The following is an 18,484-nucleotide window of genomic DNA, read 5'->3' on the forward strand; positions in this document are numbered from 1 at the left end:
ATTTGCTGGCAAAGGTGCCTAAACCCAGCATCTATTTTTCACAAGCGGGTTAGAAAGCAATTAGGAAACTGAGAGCAGGCTTGCAAAGACTGAATACACAGAAGGTTTGTCAGAATCCAAGAATGGGATAGCTATCCTAGGAGCCTGTTCTCTCATGCAAAGGAACACTCTGGATTTGAAAACAAAGGACCTGGGTATCAATTCTGGTTCAGTCACTCCCTTTGGTTCATTCTCTCAAGCTCTAAGGTGTCTGTTAGCTTTAAGTCCCAAGATCCTATATGGTGAGATTCAGGTCTCTACCTTCCCGTGAATTACAAAGATTAAATCAGTCTCGGAAACAGATGTGGGACTGATTACCTGGGTGTTCAGTTTAACCACATTGTCTTAGTTTATAAAACTATAAAACAAGGGGGTTAAATTCAATTATCTCTAATGTCTCTTCCTGTTTTGACATTCCAAGATTCTATGAAGGTCAAGTGACTTGCCCTGGGTCACACAGCTAGTAAGTGTCAAGTGTCTGAGGGCGGATTTGAACTCAGGTCCTCCTGAATCCAGGGCTGGTGCTTTATCCACTGCGATACCTAAATGCCCCTGATTTCTTTCACAGAAGAAAATATCAAGACTGGAAATGGTCCTAGAATTAGTATCTAGTTCAATTCCCTTCATTTTTCAGGAGGGAGAAAAAGACTCAGAAGGGGAAAGCACTTGCCCAATGTCACTCCATCAGTTAGTGTTAAATCTCCAGCTAAGGACCCAAGTGTCCTGATTCTCCCTATCCAATAGAACTAAAATAATGAGGACTGAAGCCCATCCAAGGACTTGTTGAAGGAACTGGAGATATTAGTTTGATGAGGAAAATGTAAAGCAGATATATTATATGTCTTAAGTATTTGGTGGATGGTCACATCAAAAAGGTGGCTTTGGGGAGCAGCTAGGTGGCGCAGTGGATAAAGCACCAGCCCTGGATTCAGGAGGACCTGAGTTCAAATCCAGCCTCAGACACTTGACACCCGCTGTGTGACCTTAGGCAAATCACTTAACCCTCATTGCCCCACCAAAAAAAAAAAAAAAGGTGGCTTGGCCCAAGAGAGGAGAATCAGGATCCAAGGTGGGTGGAGTGAGCAGGATTACCTTAGAACAGGAGATCTGGTCTCCATCTAAGGGAGAACTTGCTTATAATCAGAGCTTCCCAGTCATGGAATCAGATGCCTCAGACGCGTTGGCTCTCTGTTATTGGAGAGCAGAGAATTCAATGGAGCCCAATTCAACGGAGGTGGGAGATACTTTGGAGATGATCCTGGCCAACTTCAGACTGTGGCCTAGAGGAAGGGAAGAGACTGTTTAAATAAAAGATGTTTGATGCCCAGTTGGAGATGCTGCCAAGGTGGAAAGGTGACTAGAAACCATGCCACATAAAGCTCAGTCAAAGGAAATAGGGATGGATGGCCTAGTGGAGAGAAGACTTGCATGGGGCAAAGTGGATATCTTTAAGTATTTGAGGGGTTGTTGTTATATGGAGGAGAGGTTAGGGGCAATATGTGCATATGTAGGGGAGATTATAGAATGGTAAATTCAGAGCTGGGAGAGATCTCAAAGATCATCTCATCTTGCTCTTATATTTTACAGATAAAGAAACTGTAAATCAGAGATATTAAGTGACTCACAGAGGGTCACAAAAAACGTAAGTCAAAGAGCCAAGATCCACATCCGGGTCCTTTGATGACAAGGGTGGGACTCTCTCTACTGTGTATAGCACATGGGAGGAATGGACGAAATGATCTCTGAGCTCCCTGCCGACTCACTGTGATGTGGCACTTATGTTTGTGCAGCATTCCCTTTATTTAATAATCCAATAAAGAAAGGAAACAAAGTTAGTTTGCCATGAAGTGTTTTTGATGAAACCATGAATATTTTTAATGATCACTGCTTTTCTTCATAACTATTCACAAACCACTGAATTTCGTGGTGTTTTACACTTTCTTGTGGCAGATTTCTTGTTATTTTCTTGTTGTTGTTTAGTCTGTTCAGTCATGTCTGACTCCCCATTTAAGGTTTTCTTGGCAAAGATACTGGAGCAGTTTGCCATGTCCTTCTCCGACTCATCAGATGAGGAAATTGAGGCAAATAGGGTTAAGTGACTTGCCCAGGGTCACACAGGTAGTGAGCGTCTGAAACTGGATTTGAGTTTAGGTTTTCCTGATTCTAGCCCTGGCATTCTACCCTCTGTGCCACCTAGCTGCCCCTTGTTATTGTATTAGTAGTAGTATTTTTAATTAGGCATCAAAATCTGGCTCTCTGGCCTTTGGTTTAACTATTGCACCCTTTCTCTATTCTTGAAAATGGGACAGCATTTCCTCATTTCCATGCTTCTCAGTTTTTCAGAATGTTTCAAAGATTTAAACTCAGCCTTCATTTACAGCAGTGTACTTAATGTGCCAGAAGATAACTTGTTCAGGCATGGTGATTTAAAATCACTGAGGCATCATAGGACTATAAATTTATATTTCAAAGAGTTGTTGGAGTCATCTGCTCTAATCCCTTCATTTTATAGGTAAAGAAACTGAGTCTCAGAGAGGTTAAGAGAGTTCTCCAAGAGCTAATAAGCTGTAGAATCAGGATCTGAACCTGCTCCTCTGACTCCAAACCCAGCACTATTTCCATTGAACTATACTCATTTTCTTATCATACCCTAAATTATCATGGGGCAGTAGTGATCCCAACACTTGAATTGTGATTGTGTCTACATAGAACCCAAACAGCCAGGTGTTTTGCCCAGGCATAGGGATTTTGTTGTTGTTCAGTCAGTCAGTCGTGTCCAACTCTTTGTGACCCCATGGACCATAATATGCCAGGTCCTATCTTCCACTATTGCCCAAAGTCTTTCCAAGTCCATGCTTGTTGTTTCCATGACACTATCCTTTTCATCTTCTGTTGTTGACTGCCGACATATAACTTATATTCTTATTCTATTCTTAAGGGAGGGGGGAAGGAGGGAGGAAGAAAATTTGGAACACAAAGTTTTAAAAATCTATGTGAAAATTTGTTTTTACATGTAACTTGGGGAATACCCCCATAAATGAATGAATAAACAAATAAATGAATGAATAAATAAAATAGATGATAGATAGATAGATAGATAGATGATAGATAGATGATAGATACATAGATAAGTCATCCTCTGTTGTACCCTTTTCCTTTTGCCTTCAATCTTTCCCAACATCAGAGCCCTTTCCAATGAGTCCCATCTTCCCATTATGTGGCCAAAATATTTAAGTTTCAGCTTTAGTATTGGATGTTCAGCAAATAATACTAATTAATTTCTTTAAGTATTGACTGATTTAATCTCTTTTCTGTCCAAGGGACACTCAAAAGTCTTCTCCAGTACCTAGGCATGGAGGGGGATCAGGCAAAGTAGTAATTAAGTGTCATGGAGCCCAATTGTGTTAAGAACATTTTCACTCTCAGTTTATTGATTTGCCTTCTGATCCATTCAGCCAAGGAGGTTCTGTCAAGCATTCAGTGATCATGCCTCTGCTGAGTTCCTATTCATTGAAAAATAGCAACAAATGGGCCAAGGAAAATGGGAGAATAACAAAAAGATGGAGGGAAGGAAAGAAATGCTTCTGAGGAAAAGCTACTTGAAGCAAAGATTAAGCTCCCAAAAGAGAAGCCCAATGAAATGAATCAATATTGATTAAACAAAGATTGGAGACGTTTCCATAAAAAACAACACCCTCCCCAACAACCATAGCAAGACTTCTAGAAGTGAAACTATATATCACAAGTACCTTTAGAGGAGTTAATAAGAGACATGATGACATCTGTAGAGATGGAATTAAAATTAGTGAAGGAAGAATAACAACATATGAACGTAAGACTTCACAGGTTGGGATAGGGAGTGCAAAATCTTACTAAATCTATTGCTTTGAAAAGTAACATGTTCCACTTGAAAGATTATGATACAAAGGTGGCAGAATAAAATTCCAAACTCTAGTGACTGTAATCTTATCAATGTGGATAGTCCCACCAGAAAGGAAGATTGTAAGCATACCTACCCATTCTGTGTGACTTTTGTCTTTATGGTCCTATGATTTCACCACAGGGGGTCCACTCAGCACGCTGTGGGCTGTCCTTACATTTTTTCACATTTCAAGGATGCCAACAGAGCCTGCAGACTGTCTGCTGGCTATCCTCACTTTTGCAATATGGCCAGCTCTAGTTCTTTTTCAGTCATACATGTCTTTAATAACATTTTTTACACCACTTTTCCTATACCTCCTTTCCACTCCTGAGTCCCCATCATCTGCCAGAAGCACCATTGCATGCAGGGCCATACTTTGCAAGGTCTTCTGTCTCAGCTATATTCCTGATTCCCTGGAATTTTCCACTTTGCCCCCTTGTGGTTGTCCTTCCTTCTCTTCAACCCCTTTTTATGAGTTGTCTTCCTCCATTATAATATTATAAATATAAACATAAGTTCCTTGGGAATAGGAGCTTTTTCTTTTCTTTTCTTTCTTTATTTCTTCCTTTCTTCTTGGTTTGTATATGTATCTCCAACTCTTAGAACAATGCCTGGCCATAAGAAATGTTTCTCTATCTATATCTGTCTGTCTGTCTGTCTCCTTATCTGCATATTCTCTTGTCTGTGAAATGTTGCAGCCTCTCACCATGCTCCTCTCCATGGACCTTTGAATGATCCTCTGCTTGCATGCTGAAGTCTCAAAATGTAAGCTCCTTGAGATAATGGATGGCTTTTTCATGTTGTCTTTCCTTCTCCAGTGCTTAGCAGAGAGCCTTGCACATAGTAGGTATTTATCAAAGCCAGTAGGACACGTTACAGGGACAGAAACAAAGGGAAAGGCTAACTCTGTGGGCATTAGAAGTTAAAACCCTGGAGGGCAGCCAGTAGCTGTGGGGATAGGGATAGAAAGTCAAAGAAGAACTTAGCACATGTCTTTGAACATCAATATTGTGCTATGAGGCCAATGGGAACCCTTAGGAGTCGAGGGGTATGCTGGTAGGGGGGAGATGCTGTTGCTAACAAGAATGTCAGCCTTTATTATAGGTTTTCTGCACTTCAGTCTGGTGCTTGTCACAGAACCTGCTGGGAACACATTCATATTGAAAGTTATTCACATATTCTGAAAATTGGTGATAGAAGCAAAATGTAACCGTGTTATCCCAGATCTCATCAGCACTGAAAATTTGGCAATGGAATCATTCAGCTATTCAGAGCCAGAGATCCTAAGCTATGAACAGTTACCACTGGGTATGTGAGTATGTGTTTGGGAAGGGGGAGTTAGGAAGTACCACCTATCTGTGAAGAAACAACCAGTAAAATGAAGCACTGGGGAATGTGGAGAGTCTTTTCACCAATGGTCATCTTCTCTAAGGTATCTAGGGCCTCTTCTGGGAACGTTGTCTCTAGTACATGTGCCAGTTGAGTGGAGCAGAATGGTTTGTGTATAGGTTTTCTATACTAGTTTAATCATCCCCTTCTAGGAGCTATGGGCAATTCTCTTCTATATCACCTTGAAGTATTGAGTTCATATGCTCTGCCAGGGTCTGAGGATGAGCCATCACTGGCCCAGCATGGGATTGTCTCATTTGTTTCCCTGGGGGAGTATTCCATTGCAAAATTCTTCCAGTATGTCTGTGTTGTCAAGGTAGATACTCAGCCTGCTAATATCTGAAGGTCAAGGTCCTTGAACTCTAAATGTATGCCCACCCAAGAGAAAAGATAAAATAATAATCCTGATATTTTAAAATATATAGTTCTCAAAAGACTTTATCCCAAAGAATCTTTTGGTGTAAATTGTGCCCAAGACCTCAGACAGTTTCCAGCACATAGATGACTTCCCTTAAGGTTGGAAAAACCATAATGGAACACAAAATACTCACAAAAAAACTACCCAAACCCCTCCCCTCCCCTCTCATTGGTAGAATTTGGATTCATTTCTATGTGCTTGAATGAGAAGAAGAGTTGATATGAGCTCTTTGAAGAGAAGAGATATTCTTCATCTTTCCTGATTCAAGAGATGGCACATGATTTTAAATGAGAGAGTGAGCAAGTGAGTGAGTGAGAGAGAGAGAGAGAGAGAGACAGAGACAGAGACAGAGAGACAGAGAGGCAAAGAGAGGACCTTGGAAATCAGACATGCAGGGGAAATATGGCTCCTCAACATATCCTTGATTTCCACCTTGCCTCCCTAGACATTTGGGAAATTTTCCCTTTGGATGAGATCAGGGCTCCTCTCTCATGGTTGAATTGAGACATATTTTCTGTAGGAGAGTTCATTCACTTTATGTGTTTTATGGTATAGTCTAATACAAAGCTTCTTAAACTGTGGGTTATAGCCCCATATAGGGTCATGTAACTGAATGTGGGGGGTCACAAAAAATTTGGCAGTAAATGTTTGATTTGTATACCTGTTTGACATACCTATATACCTGGGGTAACATAAAAATTTCTTGGGCAAAAAGGGGTTGTGAGTGGAAAAAGTTTAAGAAGCTCTGGTCTAATATGCAACACTTCCTTGAACTTTGCTTAGATAAATGGGTTTACCTCCTATTCATTATTTGTGATGATCATTTAGGTAACCAGTATTTGGTGAGGGGTCAAGCCTGTGGATATAAGCTTGGGGTACCTCTTCCCCTTTAAGGGATAATGACTGGGAAAAATTCTTAAACCTAAAAAAATCATTCCTCATAGTTAGTAATATTTAGGGGGCAGATGGTTATAATTCCTGTCTGCTCCTTCCTCTCTGAGGAGAACAAAACCACCAGACTAAGGATTCTTTTTTCCTGATTCCCCCCAACCCAAGTCGGGGGAGAGAGAATCAAGGGGAATTTCTTATTTGAATAGAGGTAGACAAGATTCCAGAGATAGCTACTCATGCTTCCCCTTGCACCACCTGAAAACAAGCCATGTGGATCTATACATCTCTCATGGATAATATGCATTCTCCAACATAATCACTCCCTCTTTCCAAAACAAGCAATTCTGTAGAACAGCAGCATGGCTTGATTTAACAGAAATGTAGACGTGAAGTTCTGCTTTTCATTGCTTTTATCTGTAGTCTGCCTAAAGGCAGCATCAGAATCCTGGAAAATATGGCGGCCTCCTTAAAGCTACTGCCTATAGTTGTTAATTCCCCTCCCCCATAGATCAGCGATCCTTACTTCCTGCCTTAAAGATCAGCATAACATAGTATCCTACCTCAGATGGAAGATGGAAAGCACCCAGGATAGTGCTTTGCACACAGAACCAAAAAATATTTATTGATTTGATGTCAAAAGACCATATACAACCTGTGACAACGAATAATCCTGATAATCAGTACTATGAGAGCACAGATAGAGATCACTGTGGACCTGGGTTATCTGGGAAGACTTCATTAAGAAGAGGGTACTTGATCTGGGCCTTGAAGGATAGTTAGAATTTGATAGAAGGTAGATAGAAGAGGAAAAGCAAAGGCATTTAAGGGTGATTACATGGAAGACATAAGATTAAAAAAAAATTATCCCATTCGATTGAAATGAAGGAATCCATTAGATTGTGAGCACCTTGAGGAAAGGGTCTCTTTTTGTCTTTCTTTTTATCCCCAGTAATTAGCACAATGCCTGACACATTGGAGGTGCATAATAATTGCTTTTTTATTTTTTAATTTTTTTATTAAATTTTTAAGTGAGGCATTTGGGGTTAAGTGACTTGCCCAGGGTCACACAGCTAGTAAGTGTTAAGTGTCTGGAGGCCAGATTTGAACTCAGGTCCTCCTGACTCCAGGGCCAGTGCTCTATCCACTGCACCACCTAGCTGCCCCTTATAATAATTGCTTTTTGACTTGTTGACAGGAGGTTTCCCATAGAGAAGCAGTATGAAATAAGATTAGAGAGTTATTTTGAGGCCATATTGTTGGAAGGCCTTCAAAGCCAAACAGGTTATAGACAGTAAAAAGCCACGGGTGAATTTTTGAGAAAGAGAGTGTCACGACAAATTCTAAAACTAGTTTGGTGTGTGGAGTTAGCTAGGTATTGTAGAGGCTGGATAAAAAAAAAGGATATAGAGTGAGGAAGACCTTAGTTCAAATCGTGATTCTGACACTACCTAGCTGTATGACTCCAGAAAAGTCAATTGGCCTCTCTCAGCTAAAGGTTCCTCACCCATAAAATGGGGGTGTTAATCATTACACCAGCTTCACAGGGTTGTGTGCTTGGGCAATTTCCTCATTTGTAAAACAAATGACATATAAGGTCCCTTCTAGCTCTGAATCAGTGATCCTAGGATAAGGTAAAAAACATGCTGAAGTAAATTATTAGGAAGCCATCAGTAATTTCAGATAGGACAGTTTCAGTAGAATGGTAGTGACTGAAGTCAGATTTTAAGGAGTTGAGGAGTGAGTGAATGCTGAAGAAATAGAGATATAGACCACTCGGAAAATTTTTTATGAAAAAGGATAGAGATATAGGATGGCATCTAAAATATTTAGTTGGGGCTAGGGAAAGCTTTTCAAATAATGAATAGATGAACACTTTTACAGAAGAGGAGAGGGGGAGAGTGAGAGAGAAAGAGAGACTGAGAGAGACTGAGATTTTGAGGCAAGAATAGTTGAAGCCAATTCCAGCCTTCCTAGTAATGTAGAATACAAGTTTAGATTGACTAGACACCCTTAAGAGAGATACAGTCTCAAAATTCTTCTTCCTTTTTGGCCACCCTGAGGTTGATTCCTTGGGGGAATTAATGAGGTTTAGATAGTCCGTTTGACCCCATTATCCTACTATTCTTCTCCTGCCTTACACACTCTCTTGGTCATTCTTTGTTCTGTCTATGTCACATCCACTGTAATAAATGAGGTGACCTGAATAGGCCATAAATTTTGGCTCTATTGACTTGTTCCAGGGTACAGTGAGTATCTGTTGCCTTTGGTAGGCAAATATGAATTCCCCTGCCTTTGTTCCTTTATTCTGAGAGAGCATTTGTCAGGGAGATTTATTAACACATACTGGCCAGGACATAATGCATTTTGTTATATATATTTATCTCTCTAGGGCATCAACCCTCACCTCAAGTGGCTCCCGGGGAGAACCTAGCATGGTGGAGAAAGCTCAGGATTTGCTTGAACCAAGATAAAGTTTTTCTCTCACCAAGAATCTGTCTCCTATGCCATCTTAGGAGAATACTAGCTCTGACCCTTAGAATCAATCTCAGAATGTCAGAGCTGGAAGCAACCACAAAGGATATGCTGCCCAACCCATCTCTTTTATAGATAAAGAAACTGAGACCGAGAGTCTAAGTGAATTGTTCAAGGTCACACAGGTGGTGTGAGGGAAGATTTAAACTGAGGCCTTCTGACTACACAGCCACTCTGCATATTGCCATCTCAATCCCCTTATTACTCTCTTTTTTTTTTTTTTGCAGGGCAATGGGGGTTAAGTGACTTGCCCAAGGTCACACAGCTAGTAAGTGTCAAGTGTCTGAGACCAGATTTGAACTCAGGTCCTCCAAATTCCAAGGCCAGTGCACCACCTAGCTGCGCCCCCCCTTATTACTCTCATAAGTGATTATCCAACTACTTACTGAAGAGCTCCACCAAAAGGTGCTGACTGTCTCCTGAGGCTTCCCATTCTACTTTGGAATGGTTCAAATTGTCAGAAGGTAGTAGAGTCTTGGAAACATCTTTGAGTTTTGCTTCTATATGCAACAGGCCCTAGCCATGATCCCACTTGCTACATGTTCCTTCTTACTATAATATGGGCAGCTAAGTGGCACAGTGGGTCGAGAGTCAGGTGTAGAGTCAGGAAGACTCATCTTCCTGACTTCAAATCTGGCCTCATTTGGAGGAGTCCTCCTCAGCCCCAGCATTCACATGCTATCAACACACTCCATGATTAAGTCATTTTAGCCTAAACCTTTTTCAAACATTCATCATTACAGAAGATGTGTTGCAATGAATAAAAATTCAGATTTGCTGTCATTATATTTCCTTCTCACAACAGTATATAAAATGGACAATACATTAAATAAACATTTTGCTATTAACGGAAACATTAACATAAAAATCGCACATAGATTAGGAAATAAATGTACAAACTATTTTCCAAAGTGGTTCTTTAAATATATATACAACATTCAAAAAAATCTTAATGTAAGACCTTTAAGAATAGAACAGTAATGACAATGTGTTTTTTAAAAGACCCTTTCTCTCAAAAGTATGGGGGCAGTAGGTAGCGCAGCAGAGAAAGCACCATCCCTGGATTCAGGAGGATCTGAGTTCAAATCGAGCCTCGGACACTTGACACTTACTAGCTGTGTGACCCTGGGCAAGTCACTTCACCCTAATTGCCCTGCAAAACAAACAAAAAAAGATTATAAGAAACATATTTCCATGCTGTCCAGAAGCAAAATTAATTGAATTCTCCTGGTTGTCTAAAATCTTTCATATTTTCAATGGGAATTATAAATTCTTCAATTATTTTTCAGTCAATTATATGAAAACTATTATAATTCTCTGCTCAAAGTTTATTATCATAAGATTCTCCTCACTAGTGGAAGTTGATTGCTTCATGCCTGTAAGAGGGACAGAACTGGCAAGAAATTGAGAGAAGAGAAATCTTGGTGCTCTATTTTCCAGCTTCAGGGGAGAAGACATGGGCTTTCAGATTTTCTTTAGGTTCCTGAAGGGAGAAAAGGACTCTGAGAAGAACCCAATATGTAGAGGAAGTAGCACCTTGATTATTTCCTTATCTTCAGCTTACCATCCTAGAGACTGATTGAACTGAAATATCTCACTTCCAATGGAAGAATTCCCTCAGTGTATTTTCTGCTATATCCCCATCTATATACCTCCTCTTCTTTATGTTTGCTATGGCTTAGATGAATAGGGTTTTGTTGTTTTTTTTTTATTCTCTATTTGTGGTTTTTGTGGAACTGGCTCTTAGTTTGAACTAACTCAAGCCCTGGACACGTAGCTTGAGGCACTCCTTCCCCACTAAGGGATAATGATAAGGAGCTCAGCTCGAACCTAAAGATTTCCCCTGGGCTAACAATAAAGGGAGACAGATACATACAATTCTTGCTTGGTATTCTCTCTCCTTAAAGAGAGCAGAGTGACCAGCCTCTGGCACCAATTTCTTCCTTCCTCTCCTGCCAGGAATCTCTCCTTTGGAGAAAGGTGGTTGGAGGAGATGAGAGATACCTCTTCATGTTTTCCTATAGGCCACGTCTCTATAGGCCCATGTAGACACACATAACTTACAGGGCAACCCAGCACACACACATTATGATGAAATGTCTTCAATTACATCCTGTGGCCTTCCTTTAAACATGTCAAATGACAGGGCCTATTGCTTTCATCATTGACTAGCCCTTCTAATTCTTCTTTGAAGTCTCTTTTAGTCTCAGCAATAGACCCCAACAGGAGATTCCTCCTTGTAGCCAATCTAATCTGCCTCTGTCTTTCTAATTTTTACCCATTGCTCCTATCTCTGCTTTTTTTTAAGGGAAGGAGTAGGAGGGGGAGATGAGGCACAATAAATCTAATTCTGCTTCTTTCTAGCCCTTTAGATCCTTGAAGAGGGTGATCATCTTTTCCCCAGAATCTTCTGTTTTCCAAGCTAACCATCACACAGGGTCCAAATGAAGCTGACTTTAAACCTTTGTATGAAAGGAAGTTTTCTTAAGGAAAATCACAAAGATTATTGAAGGGTCCAACTCAATTTAATTCAACAAAAACTAGTTAAGCACGTATTCTTGGAGAGCCCTAGCTAGACGCCAGGAAAAGATGCCAAGTATAGATGAGGCAAGAGCTTCATGGAGTCTTCTGGGAATCTTCAGGGAGCTCACATTCTACTATAGGCATCAGACATAAAAACAAATAATTTTTTAATACTTTGAAAGATCTGTGATTTTATTGATATGGGTGCTTTCTCCCTACACACAGATTTCAATCCCTCTACAACTTGGTACATGATCTTTATGAGTTTCTGTGAGTCCCCCCCTATCTCTCATCCCTCTCCCCCTGATAATAACTTAGTGGTCAGTCCCCTGGTGAAAAATCTCTATGCACTTAGGTAGACAACACTGTGGTTAGAGAGCTGGGTGTAGAATCTGGAAGAGCTGTTTTCAAATCTGACCTCAGAGACTTACCAACTTTTGTGAGCCTGGGCAAGTGACTTAACTTGCCTCAGCTTCCTGAAATGAAAAAATGGGAATAATAGCACATATCTCCTAGGATTGTTGTGAAGATCAAATGAGATAAAAGATATAAAGCATTTTGAAAACTTAAAATGATATGTAAATGCTATTATTATTATTATTATTATTGTATATGACAAGTAGACAGTTCATCACTAGGCCCATAATAAAAGATCTTTTTTACTTGATCAGTATCTGTCAGAATCTGTATTCTATGAATTTAGCTTCTGAGAGCCCATGGTCTCCTTTTAGTTCTTTCCTCTTTTCTCTATCCTTGCCTATGTCCTAATGAGGCACTGGAGGCACTATTATAGTGCAAAGTAATCCAAGATAGTTCATAAGGGATTTGTGAGAACAAAGTCCTGTTTTGATGAGGTCTGGAGGATGGGGGAATGGGGGATGGGAAGATGTTCGGAAAAGTCTACTCTTGTCCAATCCATTGAAGAGGATAAAACATTTCCTGGATTTTGCCCAGATTCATTGTATGCAAACAATTGATAAGATAATTGTAATGCATTTTTATCTGTTCAGAGCACTGGATTTGGAGTTAAAGGATCTGAGTTTGAATTCTGAGTTTCCTATTTATTTACCTGTATTACCTTAAGCAAGTTATTTTCCACTTCTGCCCTGTTGTTCTGTACCAGTGATTCTTTATTTTTTCTTTTTTTTCGGGACAATGGGGGTTAAGTGACTTGCCTGGGGTCACACAGCTAGTAAGTGTCAAGTGTCTGAGGCCAGATTTGAACTCAGGTCCTCCTGAATCCAGGTCTGGTGCTTTATCCACTGCACCACCTAGCTGCCCCTGTACCAGTGATTCTTAACACCCCTTTGGTCATCCTGTGAAACCTCTGGACCCTTTCTTCGAAGAATACTTTTAAATGCATAAAATAAAATACATAGGATTATAAAATTATATTGAAATACAGTTTGTTATTATTATTATTAATCTTCTCTGACCTCTGGTTAACAACTCGGGAGCTATGTGCTGCCTCAGGTCCTGATCTGACATTCCATGTCCTAAAGACCTCTGGTCTAAGATTTCTTCCAGCTCTGAGATTCTGTGTTCTACATTCTAAAAACTACTACTATTATACGTTTTGATCTAAGCTTCTTTCCTGCTCTGAATCCTTAAGGCCCAATGACTTTATAAAGCAAATCCTATGTTAGAACGGGAGCAAATCCTTCCTTAGCTCAGTTGTAGTGAACATGTGCAGATTGGAATTAGTGAAATAACATTTCTTTCCATTTCTTCCAGCTAGGCACTAATACATACCTATCATCCTCACAATTATTCTGACTCCATGAGGTCCAGCTAACAATTTCAACTGCATTCACATGGCAAATTTATAGTCAAAATGGTAGAACCATCTGGGTTATAGGTGGAAATTATTCTAAAAGTTAACATTTCTAAAACATCTTGGAGCCAGTAACCACCCCAAAGAGATCCCAGAGGTACAGGGCACTAGAGCATCTGCAGCTCCAAAGCACTTTACAAACATTATCTCACTGACTTTTCAAAATAACCTTATGAAGTAGGTAGTACAGGTATTATTATCTCCACTGAACTGAAGAGAAAACAGAGACCCAGAAAGCTAAAGTGATTTGCCCATGGTCTTACAGGTAATAAATAGAAGAGAACCCAGTTCTCCAAATCCATTGCTTTTACTCTGTTACCACAGATGTCTGCATCTGCAAAGTAGGTGGAGATCACATGGCCTAAGATTTGAAATGGGAATTCAGCTGCCCAGTAAGCATGGGAAGTCTTCAAAAATTAATTTCTGCATATGTAAACATAATTCTGATGAGGCAACAACAAACAAAAACAAAATCTAAGGGGATTTCTTCAAAGAGATATTCATCAAAGTATAGGAAACTTATTAACACTCCCCCTCCCCCAGATTTGAAAAATATATTGGGAGAAAGTAGGATCAGAGATTTTTAATGGAGGAAGAATATAATCAATCATTAAGAATTTATTAAAAACCTACTATGTTCCAGGAATTAGGGATTCAAAGACAAAACTAAAACACTTTTCTCTCAAAGAGTTTACATCTAGCTTAAAGAGAACATGCATATACAGATATAGTGAAAAGAAATATAAAGCAAATACTGGATCCATGAGTCAATATACATTTATTAAGCATCTACGGTGTGCTAGTCACTGGCATAAGTGCTAGGGATACAAAGAAAGGCAAAAGGTATTCTGTGTTCTCAAGGAACTTACAATCATTACAGAAGGGAGGAGGGCAGAATTTGCTTTTACGTAAAAGATGACATTTGAGCTAAGTCTTGAAGGAAGCCAGAAACTCCAAGGCGGAGATGCCTAGGGAAGGCATTCTAGGTATGGGGACTGTCATCGTAAGGCATGGAGAAGGGAGATGGACTGTCATGAGCATAATGACAAGGACAGCTTATCTGGACTATAGAAGGAATGGAATGGAGTGATGTATGAAAAGGTTAGAAAAGTAGACTGGACCTGGTTGGGAAGTATTTTTAATTCCTTTCTTTCTTTTTTTGTGGGGCAATGAGGGTTAAATGATTTGCCCAGGGCCACACAGCCAGTAAGTATAAAATGTCTGAGGTCGAATTTGAACTCAGTTTCTCCTGAATCCAGGGCCAGTGCTTTATACCTAGCTGCCGCCTAGTATTTTTAATTCCAAATAGGAATTTATAATTGACCCTAGAACCAGAGTTCTGAATATTGTGTGTCACATGGATCCTTTGAAGCCTATCAACCCCTTCTTAGATTAATGTTTTTTTTTAAAAAGCATAAAATAAAATATTTAAGTTCAAAAAGGAAACCAGTTATATTATATTATAGAAGTATTTTGTAAATGAATACATGAACTGCAGGCTACAAAGCCCTGTCCTAAGGCGGAGCTATTAGCATTTATTCATAGGCAGGATGACATGGTCAGACCTGAACTTCAAGAGAATCTCCTACAAAAAGAAGAAGAAGAAGAAGAAGAAGAAGAAGAAGAAGAAGAAGAAGAAGAAGAAGAAGAAGAAGAAGAAGAAGAAGAAGAAGAAGAAGAATCTATTTGGCTACTATGTGAAGAAAGGATTGGACCTGGAATTGGTAAGGCTGGAAGGTCAGTTGAGAGATTATCACAATAATCTAGGTGACAGTGATAAGGGCCTGAATTAGGGTGAGAGTTGTGAGGGTGGAGAAAAGAGGACAAATTTGGGTGATATTAGGAACTTTCCAAGTTTGGAGGAGGAGAGCAAATAGGTACCATTGCCTGAAATCAGAAAGGCAGGTGTCCCACTCCCTCCAAGAGTCTATAAACAATCAGAGGAACATGGAAATGATAACTGATTGATTGGTGTGGGTCCAGTTTTCAGATAAGATATATGGGTTTCTTGAAATATAGAATTATGAGAAAAATCCTTACATCAATTTTGGAGTATGAGTTTCTAGTCAGCATAACTGGGTCCTTAATTAAGGGTTTCGAAGTAGCAGGTAGGGTTGTTCTAGCTTCCTAGCCATGCAGGGCTAGGTTCAAAAATGCGATAAAGTTTCCTCTCAATTCCAATAATTGGATAATTTTTTTTCACAAGACAGACATTGAACTAGATCCATAATTTAATAGAAGGGAAACTGAGCTATCTCTAGAATTGAGTAACAAGATGGAGTCAGTGTGGTTCACTAAATTCTTACAATTAACCACTTGCTGTTCCAATCCCCTCAATTCCTCAATAGTATATAAAGATCTCATTGAAACACTTGCCAGATTCTGTAATTTTATCCTTATAGAGAAGATGGAGAAATGTGAATAAAGGAGAGCTTGGTTAGAGGAATATGGAACTAGGTGAATAATTGGACTAAGTGAATAGTCATTAATGGGTTAATGTTCATTTGCCAGTAGGGCATTCCAGGGAAATATTATGAGCCCTGTGCTTAACATTTTTAGTAATGACTTGAATGAAGATAGAGATAACATTCATATCAGATTTGCAGATGGCATAAACCTGAGGGAGAGACCATTACATATTGGATGACAGAACTGAGGTTTAAGTAAATCATGATAGGCTAGAATGATGGGTCAAATAACAACTAAATTTAGTAATAATAAAAGTGTTCTATGCTTGGATTTTAAAAAGGCAACTTCTAAAGTACAAGATTGAGAAAGTATGGCTAGACAACAGATTATATGAGAAAGTGCTTGAGATTTTAGTGAACTTCAAGTATAAGATGAGTTACTAGTGTGGCACAGTACCACAGTATCCCCCCTCCAAAAAAACACCCCAATGTTATCTTAAGTCACATTTATGAGAGGGAAAACCTTAGGTAAATCAAAGGTAAACCAAAGATCACAAGGCACCAGCAGAAGGACTCTCTGTTTAATAAGAAGTTCTTAGAAAACTGAAAAGTAGTTTAGCAGAAATTTGGTTTTGATTAATATCACATGCCATATTAAGTTACAAAGGGCTACATGGTTTACATATAAATGATCACACCACAAAAAAAAATTAGGAAGTAATAAAAAGGAGATACCTTGCACAACTGTGGCTAAAAGGGAAATTCTAATCCAAATGATAGAAGTGATCATAAAAGGCATGATAGACCATTTTGAAGACTTAAAATTAAACAACTTTTGCATGAATAAAATCAGCTAGAAGAGAAGCCAATGATTAGAAAAAATATTTTAGCAATTATCTCTGATTAAAAAATCTCCCGGGGGCAGCTAGGTGGCGCAGTGGATAAGCACCGGCCCTGGAGTCAGGAGGATCTGAGTTCAAATCCGGCCTCAGACGGTTAACACTTACTAGCTGTGTGACCCTCGGCAAGTCACTTAACCCAATTGCCTCACTAAAAAAAATCTCCCAACAGATAAATAAATGTTTAAAAGATATATATAGATTGGGGGCAGCTAGGTGCTACAATGGGTAAAGCATTGGTCCTGGATTCAGGAGGACCTGAGTTCATATTCAGCCTCAGACACTTGACACTAATTAGCTGTGTGATTCTGGGCAAATCTCTTAACCCTCATTGCCCTACCAAAAAAAAGATATGTATAGGTAGTCTTCAACAGAGAAAACATTTTCAATACATGATCCATGGATAATCATATGAGAGAGTTCTCTAAATCTCCTCAATGAAAGTTGACAGCCTTTTTGTTTCACTCCACACTCATCATAATGGTAAAGAAGACAAAAGATGAAAATGGTAACTGTTTGAGTGGCTATAGACATTAGTAGTTTGTTGCTAGACCTGTTAATTAGGCTAAGAATTCAGGAAAAGAATTGGGCATCATACAAGTAGAATCACCAAATTGTAGATATCCTTTGACATAGTGGTACCATTATACTATTACTACTACAACTGTCATATTTAAATGAGGTCAAAGACAGAAAGTCCCACATATACAAAAATAGTTGTATCAGCATGGATTGTGGTAGCAAAGACTGGGAAACAAAGCAGATACCCATCAATTGGGGAATGAATGAACAAATTGGAGTATATAAAAGGAATATTATCTTTATTGAATATTATTATGTAATGAACTGTTTGGGTAGATGCTTCATCCCCTCAGTGGAAATGTAGTAGACTAGGTGCAGAATAAACAGGGGTATAATGGAGTACCTTTGAGAGCCAATTGATAAATTTTAATGTGAGCATTTATACCCCAGATGTTGGCAAATGCTACAATTGAGAGTTTGATTTGTAGTTTTGTTGATTATCTAAACTTAAGAAAGTAATAGAGATAATGTTAATAATATAGATTAAACTTAAAAGTGAATTATGGGAATTTTTTTTTGAAAGCCGTTTGAACATTTTCCAGCATATCCCTAAGAAAGAGGCACACACTGTCAAACACAGCCAGTGTACTGATTTTTTTTTTTTTTAGCTTATTGGTACCTTTTCATGGTGAGGGAAAGTTCTTTTGAGGTCTATGTTGGTTGGGGTCTTTGGGGAGCCATTGGAAAATGACAGCTATGTAAAAAATATAGCATCAATAAAATATTTATTCAGTGTGGTTTTGGTTTTAAAGAAAAAGAGTCACAGAACATAAGGAATGATCATTTCATTATATTCTGACCTGATCAGATCATATCTAGAATGTTGTGTTCATTTCTGGTCACCAAGTTTTAGGAAAGATGTTGACAGGTAGAAAACACCCAGAGGAGGGTGAGGGGAGGATTCTAGAGGGCTTTGAAACCATTCCTAACAAGGACAAACTGAAAGGGCAGGGGGTGTCTAGCCTGGAGAGAAGTTATAGGGAAATGGTTTATCCTGTAGAATTGATATTAGGCTTGTTACAGTTGGTCTCAGAATTAGGAACTAAG

This window comes from Dromiciops gliroides, chromosome 2, assembly GCF_019393635.1.
Source record: "Dromiciops gliroides isolate mDroGli1 chromosome 2, mDroGli1.pri, whole genome shotgun sequence".
Classification (NCBI taxonomy): Eukaryota; Metazoa; Chordata; class Mammalia; order Microbiotheria; family Microbiotheriidae; genus Dromiciops; species Dromiciops gliroides.